This window comes from Lactuca sativa, chromosome 8 (assembly GCF_002870075.4).
Source record: "Lactuca sativa cultivar Salinas chromosome 8, Lsat_Salinas_v11, whole genome shotgun sequence".
Classification (NCBI taxonomy): domain Eukaryota; kingdom Viridiplantae; phylum Streptophyta; class Magnoliopsida; order Asterales; family Asteraceae; genus Lactuca; species Lactuca sativa.
The window spans coordinates 301429802-301452222 of record NC_056630.2 but is presented as its reverse complement, the minus strand read 5'-3'; positions in this window follow the sequence as shown (position 1 = coordinate 301452222).

Sequence of the window (22421 nt, the reverse complement as noted above, 5' to 3'; positions counted from 1 at the left end):
GAATGGTCATACAAAAAACATGATTTGTACATTCATTTTTTGATAAATAATAGCATGCTAATTTGATTTGAATAGGATGAGTACAATGACTATTTTGGTAAAATTACAGTTTGTAAGGACCATTTCTATAATTACTATATACCACTTGCATGGACCATTTCTGTTAATATCATTATAATATTGTAGTTTAGAGTTTTGACTGACCATTTATACAAATTTGTAACTAATAGGAGATAATACAAAAAAAACATGATTTTTAATACATTGATTTATTTTAAACAACATTTTAGAGATGACATTTTACTCTCAATTGATATTACTGTCTTTGATTTATTTTAAAAAACATTATGTAATAAACAAGTGATAACGTTTACATTCAATTTGATATTATTACCGCCATAACTTCACCACCATTAGATGTTCTAATAACAATCTAATAATTTGAAAATTTTGATAACAAGGCATGATCTAAAATATATGATAATCTGAAACAAGACATAATATGGAAATGAAAAAACAACATTATTTTCCGATACTAAATATCTGAAACAATGTATAATCTAATAATAAAAAAATTTGAAACAAAGCATATTCTGAAAAATCTTAAACAAAAATAAAGTTCCAACACCAAACACCATCAATCCTGATTTTTGTTTATGGTTTAACCAAATCTTAGTTTCAGATTGAATCTAAGTTATTTAGCAATAAACTAGGAATGAGATGAAAAAATCGAATCAACTGGTGTAAGTTAAGTGAGTAAACCAAGGAAGTTTTAAAAAAAATAATCTTATAAATAATTTAAATGTTTTATAAATATTTTACCCGTGGTTCCCACGGGTTGTAAACTAGTAAACTTATAACATAAACCTTTAAATATCAACTTTGAAAGTGTTTTTAAGTTGGGGGGAATCTATGAAGATATGTTCTTTTTACATTCAGTTTGTCCGATGATTGATTAATTAAAAGTACATATTTGTAAAAAATTATAAAACGGTATTACATATGTACTTTTCCCATTTAGGACGACTTGAATAATTCTTGAATAAATAAAACATTGATATTGTGACACGTTATTCAGGGATGGCAGTTATGAATTATGAGATCAATTTGGGTTTATAATAAAATTAAAATTAAAATATTTAAACAAAGTAGCAAGTCAAATGGGTGATTAATGTATTGCTATATTTTAAATATTATATTTATAAGAACATTAACTTTGGTCATATATATATATATATATATATATATATATATATATATATATATATATATATATATATATATATATATATATATATATATATAAAAGGTTGAGATCATTTGAAAACTTATAGTTTTCTGAGAACCTGAGAACTAAATGTGGAGCGTTAAATCAAAATTAACTCATTAAGGGCATGATGAAAATCTTACCGATCTCATTTAATGTTTATTTTTTTGTGTTATTGGACAAAATTAACATAATAAATCAAATTTCGGATTTTAATATTTTTTTAAATGGAGTTTTTTTTAATTTTTTTTAAAAAAATGAAAAAAATCTAATTTTATAAAAAAAAACTGCAAAATTTTAAAAAAAAAGAAAAAACTGCTTTAAAAAAACTGCATTTTAAAAAAAACTACAAAATTAAAAAAAACTGCATTTTTTTTTATAAAAAACCGCATTTTTTTTCAAAAAAACTGCAATTTAAAAAGAAACCGAAATTAAAAAAAACCCCTGCAATTTTTTATAAAAACAACTGCAATTTTTTTATACTGTAATATTCGTAAGTAAATCATAAAAGATCTTATTTTTATTAATCAATCTATAAACATAATGATACAAATATTTTGTTAGATACAAAATAATATATAAAAAATAAAAAAAGCTTCAAAGATTCACAATGTTATCATTTCTTCATATCAAGATTTCCATATTTTCTTCAATTTATCACTTTTTGCACCTTCAAAATTTTCCATAAATTCTTTCAAATCTACAAGAAAAAAAAATGATTAATACAAGAACTCTCACAAAAATGCATATGTATATATCATGTAAGATTCACATTCGATTATATAATGTAATATTCACATGTGATTGTATCTTTTAAAATTCAAATGTGAAATTCATAAGAAAATAAAAACGAAGAACACTCAAACAAAATTACTTATGATTTATATGTGAATCACATGTAATTCATATTTGATTCACTTGTGAATTACATGTGATTCATATGTAAATTACATGTTATTTATATGTGAATCACATGTCATTCATATTTCATATGTGATTCGCTTGTGAATTACATGTTATTTATACGTGAATCACATGTGATTTATAAATAAATCACATGTGATTTATATGTGAATCATATGTGATTTATATGTGAATCAATATAATTCATATGTGAATTACATGTGATTTTCATCAATCAGACATGTAATGTAACTAACTATCTAGGTTACTGTAAAGGAATTACACGTGATTCAAGAACAATAATTAATCAATTAAAAAGGAACGATTTTTAGTAACTTTTTTAAGAAATGAAATTTTTTAGTTAACTTGAAAATTACCTGCGTTTTGGCTTTGAATCATAAATAGCTAATAGTTAAAGACGTAAAGATACTTTAGACATACATATTTGGTCAGTAATTTGCAATCACAAAATAAACAAAGTGTAGCTAGTTGTACCTATGCCTTCTAGGATGGTGTAATCCAACATCATATAGTTGTGTGTGATAATATTTCCAACTATGTGAATGTTTTTAGATAATAATTGAGTGCAATTTCAAGAGCCCATCAGTCAATCACAAAAGCCACATCCTGCAACAAAATACATACATACCTTATAATTAAATTTAAATCAAACAAACACAACAAGTAATTGCATCAATAATAAATGTAAGTCATTTGTTACCTTAGGTTCTTCTTTTGTTATCTTCACTGTAAGAAAAATTCTTTCATATTTGTATAAACTTCATCTTCTGTTTTTCCATTAACTAATAGAAGTTGGCCTTTGGGTTATGTATATGATTGAAACATAATGAAAATTGAAAACTACAAACAATTCATAATTTCTAAAATTTAATCAAACATGGAAAACTATCATTCCTACTCAAGAAGTAACAACATAATTTTGTTCATTTGTTTACTTTATAATTGAAAAACAAATTGAAATGGTAAGAAATAGGGCATCAATAAAAGTAAAATGTGTGATTAGGAGGTGAAGTGATCAATTAAATCATTAAGTTGTATTCAAATTGAAATGGTAAAAAATAGGGCATCAATAAATAAAACATTGACATCGTGACACGTTATTCAGGGATGGCAGTTCTGAATCATGAGATCAATTTGGGTTTATAATAAAATTAAAATATTTAACCAAAGTAGCAAGTCAAATGGGTGACTAATGTATTGCTATATTTTAAATATTATATTTATAAGAACATTAACTTTGGTCATATATATATATATATATATATATATATATATATATATATATATATATATATATATATATATATACTAGGAAACTTATATGGCCGTGATTTATCACGGCCCTGATAAATTTGTTAGTAAGCTATTTTTAAATGATTTTGGTAAAGATACGTTTTCTAACAAGATGTTGAGTTTTTATTTTCAATTTTTTTCTTGTTCACAATAATAGAATATTAAGGGATATAACTATACTTTATAGATGGAACCATATTTGTATATAAAATTTTAAAGTGTGAAGAGCTTAACATAATAACAAAGAACTAATTGCTTTGACCCAAAAGATTTTGATCCTATAAAATCAAACAACAAAATAACTATAATGTCATTCCAAAATTTGTTAATATTCTGTTATCTTTAAGAAAATAAGAGCAGGGGTGGTGAAAAAATTGGAGGTAGTAAGGGTTCTAGTAGAATTTTTAGAGAAAATAAGTATAAGATTTGTAAATGACTGTTGTACGAATTCGAGTTTCAACATTTGAACCACCTATAAGAAATAACAGCTCATTTATTAGTTTCCTTCTGTAGAAATTTCCAAGATAATCCTCTTTTGGTTTCCAAAAGAGATAGAAACATCACACCTACCACATCCATCCCACCCCACCCCTCACTCACATCCACCACACCACATTCATAAACTACCAATAACTATAAAAACCCAAATGATTATAATTTCTTAGTAACCTAAAAAGAATGAAAAAATTAACGACAATTCAAACCTGTACCTCTCACACTGGAACAGATATTGTAACATCCCAAAATTCCAGGCCAAAATTTTCATTTTTAAATAAGTTATTACAAAAAACCATCAGTATAAAAACATTCATAATAATATCTCGTGTCAACCAAAGTGTCAGTAATAAAAACATATTATCATAAAACCATATCAGAGTGTAGTCCCCAAAGATCTCATGTGCGTAAAAACATAGTGTGATGCGCGGCGATTAAGCCGACTCCTTTCCTTTAGACACGAAGTACCTGCAACCAAAACTGAAAACCGTAAGCACGAAGCTTAGTGAGTTCCCCCATCATACCACATACTATACAATCACAAAGCATACATATTGTCGGACAATTCTGGGGAGCCCGACCTACCCGGTACGACCATTCTGGGGTGTCGACCTACCCGTGTCAAGCCATTCTGGGGTGCCGATCTACTCGTGTCAAGCCATTCTTACCAATCAAAATTAACTCATTAAGGGAATGATCGTAATCTTACCGATCTCGTTTAATGTTTATTTTTTTGTGTTATTGCACAAAGTTAACATAATAAATCAAATTTTGGATTTTAATATTTTTTTAAATGGAGTTTTTAATTTTTTTTTTCAGAAACAAATTTTTTAAAAAAAATGAAAAAATCTAATTTTTTAAAAGAACAGCAAATTTTTTCAAAAAAAAAAAACTGCTTTAAAAAAACTACAAAGTTTTCAAAAAAAAAAACCTGCAAATTTTTTTTATAAAAAAATTGATCTTTTTTTTCAAAAAAACTGCAATTTAAAAAAAAAAACTCCAATTTTTTTTTAAAAAACTGATTTTTTTTTTCAAAAAAAAAACTTCAATTTAAAAAAAAAAACCCTGCAATTTTTTTATACTGTAATATTCGTAAGTAAATCATAAAAGATCTTATTTTTATTAATCAATTTATAAACATAATGATACAAGTATTTTGTTAGATACAAAATAATATATAAAAAATAAAAAAAGCTTCAAAGATTCACAATGTTATCATTTATTCATATCAAAATTTTCATATTTTCTTCAATTTATCACTTTTTGCATCCTCAAAATTTTCCACAAATTCTTTCAAATCTACAAGAAAAAAATGATTAATACAAGAACACTCACAAAAATGCATATGTATATATCATGTCAGATTCACATTCGATTATATAATGTAATATTCACATATGATTGTATCTTTTAAAATTCAAATGTGAAATTCATAAAAAAATAAAAACGAAGAACACTCAAACAAGATTACTTGTGATTTATATGTGAATCACATGTGATTTATATGTGAATCACATGTAATTCATATTTGATTCACTTGTGAATTACCTGCGTTTTGGCTTTGAATCATAAATAGCTAATAGTTAAAGACGTAAAGATACTTTAGACATACATATTTGGTCTACAATTTGCAATCACAAAATAAACAAAGTGTAGCTAGTTTTACCTATGCCTTCTCGGATGGTGTAATCCAACATCATATAGTTGTGTGTGATAATATTTCCAACTATGTGAATGTTTTCCGATAATAATTGAGTGCAATTTCAAGAGCCCATCCGTCAATCACAAAAGCCACATCCTGCAACAAAATACATACATACCTTATAATTAAATTTAAATCAAACAAACACAACAAGTAATTGTATCAATAATAAATGTAAGTCATTTGTTACCTTAGGTTCTTATTTTGTTATCTTCACTGTAAGAAAAATTCTTTCATATTTCTATAAACTTCATCTTCTGTTTTTCCATTAACTAATAGAAGTTGGCCTTTGGGTTATGTACATGATTGAAACATAATGAAAATTGAAAACTACAAACAATTCATAAATTCTAAAATTTAATCAAACTTGGAAAACTATCATTCCTACTCAAGATACAAGTAAACTCAAGAAGTAACAACATAATTTTGTTCATTTGTTTACTTTATAATTGAAAAACAAATTGACATGGTAAGAAATAGGGCATCAATAAAAGTAAAATGTTTGATTAGGAGGTGAAGTGATCAATTAAATCATTAAGTTGTATTCAAATTGAAATGGTAAGAAATAGGGCATCAATAAATAAAACATTGACATCGTGACACGTTATTTAGGGATGGCAGTTCTGAATCATGAGATCAATTTGGGTTTATAATAAAATTAAAATATGTAACCAAAGTAGCAAATCAAATGGGTGATTAATGTATTGATATATTTTAAATGTATATATATATATATATATATATATATATATATATATATATATATATATATATATATATATATATATATATATATATATATATATATATATAGTTTCAAATCTTTCTAGCAACTATTGTGTGCATATATGCACCAACGAGAATTCAGGAAATAATTAAATCATTAATAAATAATAGAAGGGTATAAGAGTAATCTACACTATAATTAATTATGGTAAAAAAAACAAAATCAATTAATATCCCATTAATTTCGGTTATTAGTTTCATAAACCTATAACACCACAACCGATTCCCCCTCTTTCTGTAAATATCATCGTCTAGAACCACCATTATCTCGTTCTCCCTTCATAGAACCGAAAACCCTTCTCCTCTCCTTATTTCGACACCACCAGAGCAGTAGCACCACCCCATACCACCGTAGAACCACCAACTTTATGGATCAGAGAACAAGGGGTTTTAACAGTGCTTGGCTACCAAACAATTTCCCTTAGGTGCGAAATTTCTAGGGCTCGAAAAACCCTCAGATAGAAGGTGGTTTCATAATCGTTTTCCTTTTATTCATATGACATCGACATTGTTATTGGTTGTCGTATTCTTGTTCAGTGTCGTTTATTTTCCACTTGTTGCTGTCGAGAAGATGAGAACTTTTGTGAGTTTTTTCATTCTTTAAAATTTTTCCAACTTCATTTGTATCTATATGCAAGTTCCAAATATATTTTACAATTCTTTGGATGAAATTGGATTAAATAGTTTGTCTAATAATCGATGAGTTAAATTATCGTTGTGTTTGTTCATTTTGGGTTCAAATTTTTTTAGAGTGAATAATCGAAAGTTTTGTATTTCAATCTTGTTTTCTCTATTTTTTATTATTGTTTTCACTTTATTATCAATTAGCAAAATCTCATTGTATATGTTCTAGGAACCAAAATCTCATTGTCTTTGCATTGTCTATTTCTTCATTGGACCTTTATCAGCCCTAGTTTCTTCATTTGTTTTTTATATTTGATTGTTTTAAATTTGTCTTTGATGAAAAGGGCTAAGCTCACATTCTATTAGAATTTGCATGAAAAGGGTTAATGATGTGTGTGGAATGCACTAGTTTTAATTCTACTAACTTAGACATAGAAACAAACACACGAAAGGTAGTGTACCTATCGATTAGCAGCTTAGTTCAGGTAAGTAGGGTATCGAACATAGGGAACGGTAAACAATTAAAATAAATGCTAATATTATCTAAATAAAACAAGTAATAGAAGGGGGTTTTCTCTAGTTTTACAAGACTAGAAACTTAAATAGACTAACTAACAGCTAAAGCAAGTAAATACCACTAAATTCAATAGTAAAGAGGACTTTTGTTTAGGTTCGAATGATTTGTTCCATGGATGATTTTATGGTAAATGCATCGGATTAATTCTTCATTGGTTACCGATTAAAGTGATTAGGTTCGCATTCACTATTGCTAATCCTTAGAAAACATATTAATTCAAGCAATGACCAATTGTCTAAATTAATGAATTTCCTAGTTTATTGATTCGGGTTTAATAAGACTTGTAATTAGCTAATCAAATTGGTGATTCAATTAACCTCTTGTTGATGGTGTATCACACAAGCTCACACATTAATTTACCTATCTTCTAGTTAATTCTAGTTTCACATTCGTTATTCCTAGACATATAACTATGTGGTCACATAAATCATATGAAATTCATAACTAAGAGATGTTCATCCAACTTAATTACATATTTATTAATAGAGAATAATTGTTATTAACATATGAGGTTCTTTAACAAGCTTAACAAAACAATATCACCAATTAAAATTAATCCTAACCATAAAATCAATCCATGTTCACAAACTCATCTACCCTAAACAAAAGTTATGAGTTTTTAGCTCATGATTACAGCAGAAACAAGCTCAAAAACGAAATCAATTGGTAAAAACATAGTTCAAACAAGAGATTGGGTAAAGAGTAAACTTGATTTTGCCTTGATTCTCCTTAAAATTGAATACAGGGTTGATTCCTTCGCTTCCCACGCTCCAGTAGCACCTTTAGTTGAAAATTGGCCTCCAAGGGTTCATCTATATGCTAGGGTATTGGGCAGGAATTTCCTTTATATATATTTTCACAAAACAGAGGTGACTCGTCGAGTCCAATGACCTACTCGGCGAGTCCGTCACTTAAAACCCGTGTACGACAAGTCAGCGACTCTAGAATCGCGAAAGTTCGACGTGACTCGTCGAGTTGAGGCCCAACTCGTCGAGTACGTTTAGAATCATCATTTTCTCAAAACACAAAAGTCGTCCGAAATTGTGTCTAGTTTTCAGAACATTTTGAATCTTGTCATTCGGTGTTACGGTTCATGAGATATGACCAAAATACTGGGGAAGGGTCAAGCTGTCCAACAACATCCTTCTTTTTTCAAAATCCAAGATCCAAGCCTCCAATCGCTAGTTCCGCTTCCTTTTCCATCCGAGCATGTCATTGTTGCTGAAAAATGAAATTATAAACTAATTAAGCACCTTTTGTTCATTAAATGAGATAAAATCAACATAAAGTATTAAGATAATGCATGAAATTTTATAACTAAATATGCCCATATCAGTTAAGTAAGGTTTTTCTTTATATATATATATATATATATATATATATATATATATATATATATATATATATATATATATATATATCAGAATGCAAACACCTGTTCATTTTGTGAGAATATAAATATTACATAAAACATGTGTTGCTATTAATTCTGACAGAATACATTTATACATGCTTTGGAATGTTTATACATATAGAAGAAAAGACTACGATTTAAGTGCATTATGTGATGTATTCTGTCAGAATTTATTTGTATAAGCGAATTCTGTTAGAATTTCTTTGAGAATGTTTGTTAACAACAAATATATTTGTTTAACTGGTAATATTAACGAGTAATGCATCTTATTCTTTCAGAATGACATGGAGAAAGAATTCAATATTGATCATACTATATGAAGATTTGGAATCGAGTTTAACAACTAGTATATATGCGAAGAATTACATTCTTATGATGATACATCACATTTTCGTAAGAATAGTTTGAATCAAGTGGATTATCTAAACTATTGAAGAACAAACGTGTATTCTAACAAAATGTATTCTGTCATAACGTGTAAAGCGTTTCTTAAGAATAATGTTTTTTTTTTTCAGAATTGATTAGTGGTTTTGTTAGATTTTAATGTTTTTTTTAACCATTCTTAGTTTTACTCTTTAAGAATAATGAAATTCTTAAACCGTTATTAGTCATATTTTTTTTTCAGAATGAATGTAATAATTGTTTACAGTCTTATTCTTTATGAATTAGTGTTATTCTTGATAATATGTGGTATAATTCTGTCACACCCTGAACCGAAAAAACGGCGGAAACATCCGGGTGTTGGGTGACTTCATCTTGTAATATCATCATAGTGTATATAATTGAAACAAGGCAAGCATCATCATCACACATACAATATAAGAACCATCATTAATTACATCAAGTATTATATCATTAATTTACATGCCAAAATATTCAGTGTATGATGATAACAAAATACGAGAAAAGTCCGCGTGTCCTGATGACAAAATCTGCTTAACGACTCCCTGAGAATACAAGTTATTTTGAAAACGTAAACATATATAATGTTGGTGAGTTCATGAGCATGCTGTAAGAAAAGTCTTGTATCACTTTGTAAACACCAGAAAATCCAATATATTCTATAAAATGGCTTGAAGGTTTTGTATCAAATCTTGTGTTAAAGCATGTGTGTTTCTGTTTTGAAAATGTATAAAAAGAGTATTCCAGAAAATCCTATATTTTCTGTTGTAAGTAGAAGGTACTGTATAATTGTATGTTTTCCCAAAAAATCCGATATTTTCTGTTTATAAAAGTTTTGTGATCTTAAAACCCTAAGACCGGATACCAGTGAATGTATGTATGTTTTTATATCATCAAAATTGTATATTGTCACACCCCAAAACCATGAACGGCGGAAACGTTCTGGGGCGGAGGACGTCATGTACAGTATCACAACAATGAATAATAGTAAACAAGCAACAACATCATCCATTGCATTAATAATATAATTTCATACATGTGTGTTCTGTCAAGTTATATAGACACCAAAATATACATATCAAAATAAAAGATGAGTCTTGAACGAACTCCATCTTCTCAAAACCTGGCACCTGTACCTGTCTACTGGTGACCTGAGAATACAAGTTATTTTGAAAGCGAGTATCAACTTTAAAGTTGGTGAGATCATAAGTATATTAATGTCTGTGTTTGTATGAAAGCATTTGTAAGATGTTTTGTACAATGTTTTGTAAAATGTTTGACCTCTCCTAGAAAACCCTATGTTTCCTACTAATGGTAGCCTTCTACCAAGGCATCTAGTGTCTGTGTGTATGTCTCTTGTAAGAGTGTGTATTTTCCAAATCCGACTATCATTAACCAAAAATATAGTTTTCACATTACCGCACATCGTGTGAATATTCACGAAGTGAATGTAATAGGAAAATATCATAGTACTGTAGTATTTGTAATAAGTGACTACTGCTGTACTAACTACCTTAAAACAAAAGGCGTTTAAAGTAATATGTGTTCGACCTATATCCTGCTACTGACTCTAGTAAAACGACGATGTAAGACGCCGTAAGGAATGACATTTGGCACCCGTAGACTTGCAAGTCCCACTGTAGTGAGCAGAAAGGTGTAGGATAGTCAATCCAGTATAGATCTATACGCAAACTCATACGCTCCCTAATTAAGGAGATTCTAGATACAAAAACGGTCATGACAGGAAGTGCCATGACCCATCTAATGGTTCACATAACTGCATGAATGTACATGTAATGAATGTGCTAACTGCAAAGTGTACTCTTTCTCTGTCTAGCCTATATGTACTGAAATGTTTTGCGTGTGCTAGCTGTAATGTATGTTCTCTCTCTATCTAGCATGTATAGTAATGTACTGTATGTACTACTCGTACTGACTCATGAATGAACTGACTCATTGTATTTTTCATTGTTCTAGTAATAGTATTAGTATCTCTCTGTGCTACCCCTATGGTAGCTTACTAGTAATGTAATTTGTATGTATGAACATGGAAGTATACCCTTGCTACCCAAGGGTATTGAATTGACTAGAAGAACCTTTATGTCTATATATGTATACATAATATATAACTAATATTTAGACGACCTTCGGACGGATAACCGATGCCCTACAGCCACATCCCAACGAGGAAAAGGAGATAAAGCGAGCTGGCCTTCCTAAGCCTTTTAAACATTGCTTATATAACTATACATACATAGGCATGCATTTGATAAATAAGTATACAATAGCTTAAGTAAACGTATTTGATAAGTATAAGAGTTTGTAAAACAGTTTGATAAACAGTTTGAACAGTAAGAAAACCACTGGTTTTGTAGTTATTAATAAAATGTGATTGTTGTAATAACTATAAGTATTTAACTTGTATTCCCCCCATAAAAGCATTTAAAAACATTTAAACCATTGATTAAGGGGTATGAACTCACCTGTAGTGAGTGGTACGGATGAACTGAAGATGTAGGATTGTTAGGTGTCAAGTGAAATCTTGAACACACTCTATGATCCTAGTTAACATATAATATCACATATATGTATCCAATTAGACTTTAAACAACTAATAAATAAAGTCAAGACACCCTAGGACATGCTAAACACCTTATACAAGTGTTATAAGTTCCAAGGATTGCATCTAAGTGTTGTAGGGAAAGGCTAGTGTGTTTGGGGTTCAAGGAAAACTCCATTAGGGAGTTTACGGTTTTGTGGTCATAACAAAAATGGTTTACGGTTGTAAGCTCACCCACTTGTTGACAATTTGATGTTTGAAGCCTTAAGAGTCCCTAGAAGCTTTTCTACTTGATGTATGTGACCATGGAAGGTACTAGGGCACCATTTCACTCCTAATTGGAGTTTACGGTCCCTAAACCATTTTCCTTTGGTTTTACTACCGTAAACCCATAAGTTTTATGGTATTTGGGGCTTTTCAAGTCCTTATCTCATCAAGGTAATAGTCTAGGTTAGATTCTAGGCATAAGGAATAAATATGGGACATTTGTACACCCTTTGGGGTGTTTACGGTTTTGGGAGATCCCCAAACCGTAAACACATATAAATGAGTGTTTTCTTGTGCTTTTTATGTGACAAACACATCAAGGAAGGATCTAGACTTGTTACAAAGGATTGTGATGGACTAAAGCACCCTAAGGCACCTTAACTTGGTGTTTACGGTTCAATAACTTCTTGAACCGTGAACACCTAGTTCTTGGTGTTCTTGGGTGATTTCCTTGATGTAAAGATGTATAGAAAGCTTTATAAGACTCTAGGATAAAAGTACTTACTTTGTGGAAGCTTGAAAGGAGCTAAAAGTCCAAGAACGCTAGTGTGTGTTCTTGGTGTTCTTGGTGAAAAGGAAGAATCAACCTTTTTGGAATGATTTCACGGTTAGAAGTGTGTTAAAACACTAGATCTAAGCATATAATCACTTAAGGAAGCTAGAAACACTTACTAGATTGAAGATCTTGAAAATATTTTTGGATGATACTTGAGAGAGAATGGGTTTTGGATCTTGAGAAGGTTTGGAAAAAGTGAAAATAATGACAAGATCATATATATACTCTCAGATTTAGGTTTTTTGTCAGAAAATATTTTATTCAAGAAGTAAACTCTAATTTCTTAGAGTTTTGGAATAACTGCATTGCACAATAACCCTAGTGCATCCTCTCTCCTGTTATCACTAAAGTGTGAAATCCTAAAATACTCAAACTTACTCTAAAAAGTCTGAAAATTGACAGCAACTATTCTGACTTCTATTGACTTGATATGTTTGTACAGAATAGAAATTTCGGGTTGTCACATCATCCCCTCCTTAGAAGGAATTTCGTCCCGAAATTAGAATTTAAGCAAATAAGTAGTTACAAATAACTAAGTAAAAAGACGAGGGTATTTCAGTTTCATCTGATCCTCACGCTCCCAACTGAATTCCGATCCTCGCTTGGCGTTCCAGCGGACCTTCACTATCGGGATACGACTTTGTTTCGTCTACTTGACCTCTTGGTCCATGATCTCTACTGGTTCTTCCACGAAGTTGAGGCTCACGTTAATCTCGATCTCGTCGAGTGGGATAACAAGAGTCACGTCGGACAGACACTTTTTCAAGTTCGATACGTGGAAGGTAGAATGTACGTTACTGAGTTCGCGCGGTAAGTTAAGTTTGTAAGCTATAGGGCCGATTCTTGCGAGAATCTCGAAAGGCCTAATGTACCTTGGATTTAGCTTTCCTCGCTTTCCGAAGCGTATTAAGCCCTTCTAGGGTGAGACCTTCAATAGAACACGGTCACCCACCTGGAATTCCAACGGTTTCCTACGTTTATCAACGTAGCTTTTCTGTCGGTCTCTGGAGGCTTTCAATCGTTTACAGATTTGAACGATCTTCTCCGTCGTTTTCTGTATGATATCCGGACCTGTGAGAGCGCTTTCGGGAACTCGTCCCTTAGCTAACTGGGTATCACCTACCTCAGCCCAGCACAGAGGGGATCTGCACTTTCGGCCGTAGAGGGCCTCGAATGGAGCAGCCTTTATGCTCGTGTGATAACTATTGTTGTAGGAAAATTCGACAAGGGGTAAATGAGTATCCCATGCTTTCCCAAAGTCTATCACGCAGGCTCGCAATATATCTTCCAAGGTTTGGATAGTTCTCTCACTTTGCCCGTCGGTCTGTGGATGGTAGGCTGTACTCATCTCCAGCCTAGTTCCTAAGGAACTTTGTAACGACTGCCAGAACCTCGAAGTGAATCTACTATCTCTGTCCGAGATAATGGATAAGGGAACACCATGCAGTTATACAATCTCCCTAATGTAAGTTCTTGCAAGTTTCTCCATCTTGTCTGTTTCTTTGATCGGCAGGAAGTGTGCAGACTTGGTCAGTCTATCGATGATGACCCATATGGTATCAAGTCCACCCGTTGTCTTGGGCAACTTGGTTATGAAATCCATAGTTATCCGCTCCCACTTCCATTCTGGTATCTCAGGCTGTTGTAATAGACCGAAGGGTTTCTGGTATTCGACCTTGACCTTTGCGCAAGTAAGGCATTTACTCACGAAGGTAGCAATCTCTGCTTTCATGTTAGGCCACCAATATAACTTTTTAAGATCCAGATACATCTTATCTGATCCCGGGTGCACAAAATAACGAGTGTTGTGCGCCTCGTTCATGACCAAGTCTCTGAATCCACCTAGTTTCGGGGTCCAGATCCGGTCTATGAAAGAATAAGCTCTGCCACCCTTAACCTTCAAGTTCTTATCCATCCCTCTTAGGGATTCACCCGCCACATTATAAGGCTTCAAAGCGTTGAGCTGAGCTGCCTTAATTTGTGTGGACAAATGTGAATGGATAGTCATAGTCAATGATTTGACTCTACGACCAAAATATTCCTTCCGACTCAGGGCGTCAGCTACTACGTTGGCTTTACCCGAATGATAACGAATTTCTCATTCATAATCACTGAGTAGCTCAACCCACCGTCGTTGTCTCATGTTGAGTTCCTTCTGGTCAGATATGTGTTGTAAGCTTTTGTGGTCTGTAAAGGTAGTGCTTTTCGTTCCGTACAAGTAATGTCTCCAGATCTTCAGAGCAAACACAACTGCTCCTAGTTCAAGATCGTGGGTCGTGTAGTTGACCTCATGTGTCTTTAGCTGTCTCGAGGCATAGGCGATGACCTTACCTCGTTGCATCAGAACACATCCGAGTCCTTGATTCGACGCATCGCAATAGACAACAAAGTCTTCTATTCCTTCTGGAAGGGATAGTATTGGTGCGGTGCACAAGGCTCGTTTGAGCGTTTGAAACACTCTTTCCTTCTTCTCTTCCCAGTCAAAGGCCACACCCTTATGGGTCAGTGTTGTAAGAGGTTTCTCTATGCGGGAGAAGTTCTGAATGAACCCACGATAGTAGCCAACAAGGCCTAGAAATTGACGAATTTCAGTAGGCGTCTTCGGTGCTGACTAGTTCTCAAAGGCCTTGATTTTGGAAGGATCCACGTGTATACCCTCTTCGCTAACCACGTGCCCTAAGAATTCGACTCATCGAATCCAAAATTCGCATTTCGAGAACTTCGCGTAGAGCTTCTCTGAACGTAATGTTTCGAGGACTTGTCGCAGATGTTGACTATGCTCCTCCTTACTACGAGAGTAGATAAGTATGTCATCGATGAAGACGATGGCGAATTGATCCAAGTAAGGACGACACACCCTATTCATTAAGTCCATGAATATTGCGGGCGCGTTTGTCAATCCGAACGGAATCACTACGAATTCGTAGTGCCCATAACGAGTTCGGAAGGTTGTCTTTGGAACATCCTCCCCTAGCACTCGTAGTTGGTGATATCCGGATCTCAAGTCGATTTTTGAAAAGAAGTTCTCCCCTTGAAGTTGGTCAAATAAATCGTCGATACGAGGCAACGGATAACGATTTTTGACCTTCAGCTTGTTGAGCTCCCTGTAGTCGATCCACATACGAAACGATCTGTCTTTCTTCTTGACGAACAAGACTGGAGCTCCCCAGGGTGAGAAACTTGGTCTTATAAAGCCCTTGCTGAGCAGTTCGTTAAGTTGACCGGACAGTTCTTGCATCTTTGCAGGTGCTAGACGATAGGGCGATTTGGCTACTGGGGTAGCCCCTGGAACTAAATCGATTCGAAACTTGACTTCACATTGCGGAGGTAATCCTGGGAGTTCTTCTGGAAAGATGCCAAGAAAGTCGCGTACTACTGGAATGTTCTGAATGTCCTTCGTTTCTTGGCTCACATCGACCACATGAGCAAGGAATTACATTCCTTTCGCAAGAATTTCTGAGCTTGAATGCTCGAGATGATACGATGGTTTGTGCCGGGTTTGTCGCCATAAACTACTAAGGTTTCGCCAGACATCAGATTAAGGCGTACAACCTTTTCGTAACACATGATATCGGCACGATGAAGACTCAACCAATCAATGCCGATAATGATGTCTGAACTTTTAATTGAGACCGACATGAGATCGATAGAAAATGAATGGTTACCTAAAGTTAGGGTACACCCTATGAATATACTGTTAGTGCTCTCTGTCTTCCCATTAGCCATTTCTACAGTGAACGGTTCATTAAGTGCTCGTGATTTTTGCTTAAGTAAATGAGCAAATTTTTGGTTCACGAAACTCCTCTTCGCTCCACTATCAAATAGAATGCATGCATAAGAGTTATCGAGGAGGAACGTACCAGTGACCACTGTGGGGTCGGCAACCGCTTCCTCATGGCATATGGCCAGAACTCTTGGCGCTCCACCGACAAACCCTGCCTTCGGATAATTTCTCTTGAAGTGGCCTACCTCGCCACATCCGTAGCAAGTTTGGCCCACTCCAGCACCGGGGGCTTGGTTGATTGGCTTCGCCGGAGCTTTACAGAAACGGGCTGTATTCCCCTTCCCGTTGTAGTTCAGACACTGCATCTCCCGGCATGCGCCGACGTGATGGAAGTTGCACTTAGGCAAACTTCCAGCGTACTGCTTTACCGGAGCAGCAGCGGCAGGTGCTATCGCAGCATGTATTGCCACGACCTGCTGCTTTTTGGCTGCATTAGCCTTCTTCTTGTCATACCAAAACTTCCGCTTGGAGTCAGCGGTTCTTGCAGGTTCTGAGATGGCCAGGGTAGTAGTTGCGGCCGGGGTACGAACCCCATGGTCTATGAGTCGCTGTGCCAATCACTTGGCACTATCAAATGTAGTGGGTGTGATGCCAATCTCTCGATCTTCTTTCCTTCTGAAGGAATCATGTTGGGACAGAGGGCCACCAGTTCATAGAACCTGGCGGTGTAGGCGACTACTTTGGAGCCCTTCATGGATAGGCTCCATAGCTCTTCCTCCAGCTTTTGAATCTCGCCCCTCGGGCAGTACTCCTCAATCATGAGGTCTTTCAAAGTTTCCTAGCCCATCGCGTTAGCCACTATAAGAGATAATGACTTAACATGTCCATTCCACCATGTTAGGGCTTTAGTTTCGAAGGTGCAAGCAGCGTACTTCACCTTGCTCTCCTTGGGACAAGAGCAGATTTCAAAAAGCGATTCGGTTTTCTCGAACCATTGCGAGAGGGAAATGACTCCGCCAGTCCCCTTGAAGGACAATGGCTTGCAGTTCGTGAAGTCCTTATAGGAGCACTCTCTCGAGCGCACAGGAGCTTCAACCTGAACAGTGTAACAACACAAATTTTCAAACAAATTTTTCATTTTTTAAAAATAAATACTTTCATTCAAAACAAGGCGTAAATAATTTATGTGTCATGTCAAATACAAATTTGTCTAAATCCCAAGATCATAAAAACATCCTTCAGTGTGTACAGATCACGCCGGCACCTTCCCACGGTCCTCGCTAGTACCTGAAACACATACATGACAACTGTAAGCATAAATGCTTAGTGAGTTCCCCAATATACAACTTACGCACATACGCCTTTCCAGGCCCTGACCTTCCGGTCCATGTGTCTCAGGGGACTTCCGTCCCTGCTGGGTAAACCTTCCGGCCCTACCCACGCCGACCTTCCGGTCCATCACACAACATATCGCCTTCCGGCCCATAACATATTGCCTTCCGGCCCATAATATAATCGCCTTCCGGCCCATGAAATACATATCACATATAACAAATAACTTACCACATATAGCATACATATCACATATCATATCCGACCTTCCGGTCACACAGTCAAACCCTTCCGGGTACAGTATAGTGAGAAGACTCACCTCGTGAATACTGAAAGCTAGCAAATCCTGAAATCACTCGTGCTCGATCCGCCGAGCTACAACCTCCCTATAACATCATATATCTCTTATTAACACTTTTATCTACTAAGTTTAACTGCCCTTAAGAAGTCACACATAGGTCAACTCTGGTCAACGGTCAACGGTCAACTTGACCGGACTCGGCGAGTCTAGACGTCCTCCAATTCTCTAAGATTCCCCTTCTACTCGTCGAGTATCCTCCTTGACCCGACGAGTTACTCCTGGAAGAATCGCGGGGCCACCCCGACTCAACTCGTCGAGTCTGAAGAACAACTCGACGAGTTCCAGTTAATCTTCAAGCTACTCGCCGAGTCTGTTCATCGGACTCGGCGAGTCCATGCCATGCAACCGCTCAAACTGCTTTCTAAGGTCAGAACTGCTCCGACCACTCATAGGTCTGGCCTTCCTAGACTGATCCATCACGTAAGGTCCTCATTTCAGTGCTCATGATACACCCCAAGACTTATAATTTACGTAATGACCTAAGGCATAAGGATTCCAATCCAAAACCTTCATCAATTCCCGAAATGCACAGGCATGGGACATTCTGGACCTCCAAAGGTCCCAATACAGGGTTACAATCGTTTGGGGGACTAGGGTAACATTTAATCTAGTCACAAAAAGGGTTCCATAAACCCTAATTCCATAAACACATCAACATAGCAGAGTATACTCGAATTCTTACCTGGATGATGTGCTCTCTGTGTCCCCAATCCTCAGAACGTGACTCCCTTGCTGTTCCTTTAGCCAAGCCCTTCTCTTCCTTGCACAACAACTCTTTCAAAATCACCAATGGCCTTTAACCTTGCTCCAGATGCACACAATCGATTTAGGGTTCCTCTCAGAAGGCTAAAATGAACAATGACGGCCAATAAGTCCCTTTTATACGTCCCAAACCTGAACGGTTAGGGTTTTCGCTAAACAGCGCAGACTCGCCGAGTCCATATCTGGACTCGTCGAGTCCAGTCGCGAACCCGCGACCAGGTCTGCGATCCTACTCGGCGAGTCTAGGCTCCAACTCACCGAGTCCCCTCTTAAAACACCCCAAAAACATAATTTTAACAATACCTGAGATTCCGGGCTGTTACAATTCTCCCCCACTAGGATTAGACTTCGCCCTCGAAGTCTCACTCTGAAAATAGTTCCGGATGCTGCTCCCGCATCTCACGTTCCGGCTCCCAAGTCATTTCCGATCCCTTCCGGTGTTGCCACTGAACCAACACCAGAGGTACCTCCTTGTTCCTCAGAACCTTGATCTTCCGCTCCCTGATGGCCACTGGTCTCTCAGCATAATTCAGGCTCGCATCCACCTGAATATCCTCTAATGGAACCACTGCCGACTCATCGGCTATGCACTTCCTCAATTGCGACACATGAAAAGTGTCGTGGATTTGCCCCAACTCCGCTGGCAACTCCAAACGATAGGCTACCCGGCCTATCCTTGCAATCACACGAAATGGCCCAATATACCGGGGCCCCAACTTGCCCTTCTTCCTGAATCGAATCACCCCTTTCCAAGGAGAGACCTTCAGGAGAACGAAGTCGCCGACTTGAAACTCAAGCTCGGATCGGCGCCTGTCTGCATAACTCTTCTGTCGACTCTGGGCGGTCAATAACCTCTGTTTAACTTGCTGAATCTGCTCTGTCGTCTGGAGCACGATCTCCATGCTGCCCATCACTCTCTGACCCACTTCTCCCCAGCAAATGGGGGTCCGACACCTCCTACCATACAACAGCTCAAAAGGTGGCATACCAATGCTCGAATGATGGCTGTTGTTGTAGGAAAACTCTGCCAAGGGTAAATACGCATCCCAGCTACCCCCGAAGTCTAACACACACGCTCGAAGCATGTCCTCCAGCGTTTGAATCGTTCGCTCACTCTGGCCGTCTGTCTGGGGATGGTATGCGGTACTAAAATGCAATCTAGTACCCAGCTCCTCATGGAATTTCTTCCAGAATCTGGAAGTGAAGCGCACATCACGGTCCGAAACAATCGAGATCGGCACCCCATGCCGAGATACCACTTCTCTCACATATATCTCCGCCAACTTCTCCGCTGAAGAACTCTCACTGATGGCAAGGAAGTGTGCACTCTTCGTCAACCTATCCACAATCACCCAAATGGCATCGACTCCTCTGGCAGTCCTCGGTAATTTGGTAATGAAATCCATAGTGATCTGTTCCCACTTCCACTCGGGAACCTCCAATGGCTGCAACTTGCCATGCGGTCTCTGGTGCTCGGCCTTAACCCTACGGCAGGTCAAACACCTTTCAACGAACCATGCGACGTCCCTCTTCATACAGGGCCACCAATACTCTTTCCTCAAATCCAAATACATCTTCGTAGCCCCGGGATGGATCGAGAATTTCGATCGATGAGCCTCTTCCATCAAAGTAATACGCGTACCGCCCACGAACGGTACCCAAATCCGATCCTGAAACGTCAGAAGCCCTCGTCCATCCTTAACGAGCTCTGAAATTAACCCAACGACCCGCTCTTTCTTCTGCATCTCTGGTCGCACAGCCTCTGCCTGTGCCCCACGAATAGCATCCAATACTGGAGTCATCACAGTCAATCTCAAACATACGTCTCGTAATGGAGTGCTTTCCGCCCTGCGGCTCAATGCATCGGCTACCACATTAGCCTTGCCTGGGTGGTACAGGATCTCACAATCATAATCCTTGACCACATCCAACCACCTCCTCTGACGCATATTTAGGTTGGGCTGATCCATCAAGTACTTCAAGCTCTTATGGTTCGTGTATATCGTACATCGAACCCCATACAGGTAGTGACGCCAAATCTTGAGAGCGAACACTACTGCCCCCAACTCTAAATCATGCGTGGGATATCTCGCCTCGTGAGGCTTCAGCTGCCTCGACGCATAAGCTATCACATGACCCCTCTGCATCAACACTGCACCCAGCCCCGAGATCGATGCATCGCAATAGACTACAAAATCTTCCATCCCTTCCGGGAGAGCTAATACCGGGGCTTCGCACAACCTTTGGCGAAGTGTCTCAAAGGAAGTCTGCTGCTCGGGTCCCCATGAGAATGCAACACCCTTCCGGGTCAATCTGGTGAGCGGCACTGCGATCTTGGAGAAATCCTTAATGAATCTCCGATAATACCCTGCCAACCCAAGGAAGCTCCTGATCTCAGAGGGTGACTTCGGCACTTCCCAACTCATCACCGCCTCAACCTTGGCCGGATCGACCAATATCCCCTCCTGATTAACAACATGTCCCAGAAATTGGACCTCCCGCAACCAGAAGTCACATTTGGAGAACTTTGCATAAAGCTTCTTCGACCTTAATACCTCAAGGACCTCCCTCAAATGCTCCTCATGCTGCTCTCTAGATCTCGAATACACTAGAATGTCGTCGATAAATACAATCACTGACCGATCCAACATCGACCTGCAAACCCTGTTCATGAGATCCATGAACACAGCCGGGGCATTGGTGAGCCCGAAAGGCATCACCACAAACTCATAATGCCCATATCGCGTCCTAAACGCTGTCTTCTGGACGTCCTCATCCCGCACTCTCACCTGATGGTACCCTGACCTCAGATCGATCTTGGAAAACCAAGATGCTCCCTGCAACTGATCGAATAAATCATCGATCCTCGGTAACGAGTAACGGTTCTTGACCGTCAACTTGTTCAACTCCCGTTAATCAATGCACATCCGGTGTGAACCATCCTTCTTCTTGACGAACAGAATAGGTGCTCCCCACGACGAGCTGCTCGGCCGAATGAATCCCTTCCCCAGCAACTCCTGGAGCTGCGAGGACAACTCTTTCATCTCTGGAGGTGCAAGACGATAAGGCACCTTAGCAATAGGCACGGCCCCCGGAACCAGATCGATACCAAACTCTACTTGCCTCACAGGAGGTACTCCCGGTAGCTCCTCGAGGAAAACATCTGGAAACTCCCGCACCACTGGGACCTCCTCCACTGACCTCGGTCTCTCGGAAACCTCCCGCGTATCCATCACATACGCCACAAAACCCTTACAGCCCTGTTGTAGACACTGCCTCGTCCTAGCGGCCGAACAAAAAGCTGATCCCGAACAGGTACCCTCGCCGTACACCGAAAGAACTACCCCACTATGGTCTCGTATAGTCACCAGCTGA